We start from the raw sequence: 5,401 nt of genomic DNA, 5'->3' as shown, positions 1-5,401 counted from the left end.
CATTAATATGCATAGGAAAGTAAACACAAACGTACATACAGAACATCTGAATCCTCTGGAAAACAAGGCGCACTAAGAATCCCGTCCCCGTGCGTGTGTGCGGACAACGCGGACTGAAGGCCAGAATTCCACCCACACCGATCATGCCAAAACGTCGGACTTTCCAATCACTCTGACTTTAACTGACCGTGTGAATTTAAACGAACCCTAATTGATAGACCTCACATGTGCTGTAGATGCAAGTGATGATGATGGTTAAAAGTTTTATTAATGAAGTTAGATCAAGAGAAAATCGTTTTATTGCGAAAATCGTTGTCAGTGGTACCGCTGGTGCTGCGGTTGCTCTAGACCAGGTTCTGGCACTAAGACAGTAAATGAATCCGAGTTAGCGAATCAGAGTTAGCGACGTACAATCCTTCATTGCCACCATGTGGTAATTTTTGATAGTGCACAGTTGAAGCGATTAACTGTGTTTTATTTCGTGATTTCTTCTCTCTGTCTTTCTGAAGGTCTTTTCCGTGGCGACTTAAATGCTGTCTGCTTTTTATTGTTATTACGGGAATAATCTACAGTTTTATTACCGCAAAGCATTTTGTTCAACGTTACAACAGCAGGGTAATACTCGGACTAAATAGATTATTGTAAGTATTAGCCTAAGTAGAGAACTCTTGCATGGTGTAACTCTCATAATAACATCACTGAATAAATTAAACGAAAATGTACTTTACAGTTAGATTACTAACGCTGTTGTTATGGACTTTTAACGTGATTTCACAGTCCAAAATTCCCAAGTTGCGCACAGCCGGGGTTCTATGGTGTAATGGTTAGCACTCTGGACTTTGAATCCAGCGATCCGAGTTCAAATCTCGGTAGAACCTGCAACCTTTTGGTGTTGCCAATTGGAAAATGTCACCTAACTGTGGATTTCTGCACGTGTAAGCAAATTGAAAGATTTGAGCGACATGGAAATATTGTATGCAATAGGTAGTAGTAAACATAAAATAGTAATGTAAACTAAATAGATCGTATGCTGGTTACGTAGCAAAATAACACTCTTTCACAATCAATGGACAGATGGAGTGACGTTTCTTTAAAGCAGGGGCCATTACATCTAAAAACTCTAAACTCTAAAAACGCAGCTAAACAGTGACGATACAACAGAATTACCTGACAACATGTTCAGAGGTCCAACCAAGATACCCTCCTCTTGTGTACACATTGTTCAAAGCTAATTGTATACATAGTATTAGTGAAATAATCCCCCATTGCGTTTAGTTGCTGTTTATTTCAAGCTGCATTTAATTTTAATCGGGACAAAGAGTCGGCGATAAATCGAGGGTTCTGTAATCGCTGCTTTACTGACCTACCACCACTAGACGTCAGTATAACACAGCAGCAATAAAGTTCCGAAAATTATACCAAGAATCAGCTTTCTCGGGCTAACAACGTCAATCCGCGACCTAATTTCGCTATTTAAAATAGTTTCATTAAAAATTATATGCTAAAATACAACAAAAATAAATTTAATAAGATGAATTCGTAGGTAAGTAAATATCACAGAATCTGTGGCTATCAGTCAGCTGGTTTCCCCAATCACATGTCTGCTCAATTGGATAAAAAAAAAAAACAAGTTATTACACAAGCTAGAGACTTGTTGTAGTTTCCAGGCAGGCCTGCAGTTTGTAGCAAATACTTGTATGTATTGATTGGGGTCTTCAGCGATAAAAGGTTCAAGTAGCCGCCAGAGGTTTAAGGAACCCAATGCTACAGTCACTTGTTAAATATCTTCCACATACAGACATCTGATGGTTCCAAACGAGGACAGTGTAAGCATTTCATTGAGCCCAGAAGTAGTCTCTTTTGGCAACAACTGCTCTGTTCATTCCCAATGCTACCAATAAAACAAATCAGAAATGGGATTTGAAGGGGATATTGCGTCATATCTGTCAGCGTTTTTTTTTTTTTTTTTTTTTTTTTGGCTGAAGCAGTATTCACTGGGAAAATTTTATAGCAAATTTTTATTGACCAATAAAGTCAAGTAAATACTCACAAATGGGTACTTCCACAAATGAATACACAAATAAATACACAAAGGTTGCCTGGTAAAAAAATGTTTGTCATTTTGTAACTTACATTATGCACATTATTAATGATAAACATGTCCTGTGTCTGGGCTGATTTAGCCAACCACCTTCATAGGAAAATAACATTTTTAACAAAAGATAAAATGCATAATTATTAGAAGTAACAATTCTGATAAAATCAATTCATATGGTGCATTTTCAACAAATAATATAGGTATAATTCCTCTTCATTGTATAGTACTACTTAGAAACAACTATTCAGCTGTCTTGTCTAAGAATAGCCTATCTCTGTGTGTGTACACATGCTGAAACTGCCATCGAATTTAACAAGCTATCAAAAAACAGTTAACCTGTGTATTGTGATTTGTTTTTGGGATTTTAGTTCTTTATTCTCTCTCTTATAGTAAAATCATTAGGCTACTATTAAATCCCTTTTTAAACATTTGAACACAGTCAGAAATGCAATTGGAGAATAGCATCAAGAATAAGATTTTTGCCTGATGGAACCACATCATTCTGAGAAGTTCTAGTTAATCACAGAGGAATTCCATGACTGAATGTTTGGCTAATTCACGTATTCTATAGGTAACAAAAGGCCTGCACTCACACTAGATGCACAGCAAATCAGGGAAGGTGTTGTAACTGAACTGTTTTTATTGTGTAGCTTGTAAAGCCCATGAAAATATTTGAACAGAAACAGTTCTTTTTGTAATCCTGTGAAGGGTTTTTTTTTCCTGAAGCTGTTTTTATGGGATAGTTTCTCCGGCCAAGAACAGTAAAAATCATATTGGAGAAGGTGTTGTATGGGGGGAAGTGACCGGGATGGCTAGAGCCTCTGAAACCCCTTTGCTACATCAGCCAAGGAAGGAGGAGTGGGGTGATACTGACACAGGTGTGGACAGAAAGAAAATAGCTCTCTCACTATTTACAAATTATGCTTCCTTTTCTTATTGCTGTCATTTCTTGATCTTTTCCTCTACTCAAGTTACAGTTTCTTTCACTCATATTATTGCCATTTCTTTTTCTTCTCTTCTCATTTTCTCTCATCTCCTCTCCTCCTCTCCTCTGTCTCTTCCCCTCGGTCCCAGAGACCTCGCCATCTTTCCACACCCTCACGTCTCCCAACAGTCTTTGGGAGGGCACAGAGAGTACCCCCCAGACATCCCCTCCAGACCTGTGCACTGCCTGGGCTGGGTTAGCTGCTGATGCGCTCCTGATGGAAACAGCATGGGGCTCAGTTTGCAGTGGCTGAAGTCATCCAGGATACATCAGCTGCAGGCCCCTGCCTGGACGGAGCCTGAGGTTTAAAGCCTCTTAGTTTTTTCCTCTTGTGACTTACAGTCAAGTGATGATCCACAGGGCCAGAACCAGCTGTCTGAAATAAAGCATTTGTCAATCCCCTCAACTGTAGGCCAGTGCTCTTTATATCAGATCCTGTCCAAAAATGTCTCCTCCTCACTTCATTTTTTTTTTACAGAACAGCATGACCTCAAATGGATTTTCATTGAATATCCAGTGCAAATGAACATTCTGGGTGGAACAAACTTGGAGGAGACATTCTTTTTTTTTCTGAATAAGAGAAAGTCTGTAGAATTTCAATGACCTCATTATTAGTTCGTTTTGAGAGATAAAACCACCAATTATGACCTATGTCTCCAAACATAAAGACAGATGAATCATGATGAATTAAACAAAATAAAATAACTTGATGCCTGTGAGTAGTACCAGCCTGAGACAAATCCGATTCACATTAAAATTCATTTGGACTCAGACTCTCTCTTTGTGCACCACATGACTGAGTGAAACTTGCCATATATCTTTAATCTTAGACTAACTAAAGATGAGAGAAGAAACGGTGATCAGCATTTGCATTGCACAACTAGGGCTACATTAAATCATTGTAATGGGTTGCTACTACTCCATATGATTTATGGAGTAATATGGCTCACTCTGTTAGCCTTCTGATGTTGTTTACAACTAAATTGCAATATGACCTCAAAATAACAAAAAAGTGCAACAACCTCTAGTGATATTTCTTTTTTAAACTGTACTGGGCAATCACCAGAAAACCGAAAACTCTTCAAACGTAACCTTTGACCCGGCTTTTGAGCAGCATGTTAGTTAAGCGTTTAATCTCCATTTATTGAGGCTGACATACATATGGGTTTCACCCCTGACTTCTGATCCCATAAAACCCTTGAAGCCTTGTACTGAGGGGCGTCTTAAACATATCAAAATGAGAAACATTACTACTGCGTTCAGTCTCGCTTCCATTATTGTTGCTCTTATATATCATAATTTACGAGCTGGCCCCTGACCCACAGGTCTCCCCCCAGTCTGCCTCTAGATTTATGGGTGCTGGGCGAGCGGACACTGTTGTGAAATAACGGCACGTTGAGGCCAAGCAGCCGCGTCTAACAGAGGATTCGTGCAAATATATAAATATCTGAGTAGACTGACAGGGCCAGTGCTGGGCTTGGTCTGGTGCCAGATGTCCTGGCTCTCAGGTCTGGAAGAAGTGGAGCCTTGTCCAGTGCAGGCTTCAGCACAAAGGCGGCCCAAACTGAACACAAAGTCAGGCTTCAGTTCATTCGGTCTGTCCCCCGGCTTCTCACTCCAGTGAAAAGCCTGTGTCTATTTTTTTCGTTTCCCCCATTGCAAGAAGACAACCCCACACTGTATTTACAGTTGCTTCTTCCTGCGCTCCCTGCTTGGCAGTGAAAGACCAGAAACGAAACGCTCAGACCCTGAGATTTAAAGTAGCGGACATTCAAGTCCGATAGAATCACGATCCTCTTGCTGCTTCCCGAGGAGACACAGGAGGGTTCGTGTTAAAGCCTGAACCGTGGGGTCATTCCACAGGCTGACATCAACTTGGGCCTCACTGACAGGAACTGTCCCGCTGTTTTAGTTATCAGAGTTTCCGCTAAACGGGCCTGTGAGAGCTTGCAGACTGACGTGGTGGAGACGGCGCAGGAAGGTGTGAGGCAGTGTGGGATTGCCACGGTCTGACGCCTGTCCCACAGCTCAAATTCTGTCGCTGTGAGGGCGGTCCAGGGGATGATGGGAAACAGGCCTTGTCAGCAACCCTCTGGACCCTGAGGATTTTTTTTTTTTTTAATTTTGAATTGTTCTTTCCTTTCCACTTTTTAGTGTTTTACTGTTGCTGTTGTTGACCAGCACACACTTTTGTGTTCTGTGTATTAGTGGGAGTCCATAATGAAGCAGCCCAATATATGGTTGAAATGACCACATTTGCAGTAGACCAAAAGTCAGCGTGTGTATACTGGAGACAAGTGAGTGCATACCAGGGATCA

General features: G+C 40.7%; 1 non-coding gene across 1 annotated transcript; it reads left to right on the top strand.

Annotated features, from left to right (window-relative positions):
* Positions 1-806: 806 nt before the first annotated feature.
* On the top strand, positions 807-878 carry trnaq-uug. Its single transcript has one exon. It is a non-coding gene; the product is annotated as a tRNA-Gln (tRNA).
* The last annotated feature ends 4,523 nt before the right edge of the window (positions 879-5,401 follow it).

This window comes from Megalops cyprinoides, chromosome 20 (genome assembly GCF_013368585.1).
Source record: "Megalops cyprinoides isolate fMegCyp1 chromosome 20, fMegCyp1.pri, whole genome shotgun sequence".
Classification (NCBI taxonomy): Eukaryota; Metazoa; Chordata; class Actinopteri; order Elopiformes; family Megalopidae; genus Megalops; species Megalops cyprinoides.
The sequence above is the reverse complement of the archived record's forward strand: the minus strand, read 5'-3'. Positions and strand labels throughout refer to the sequence as shown.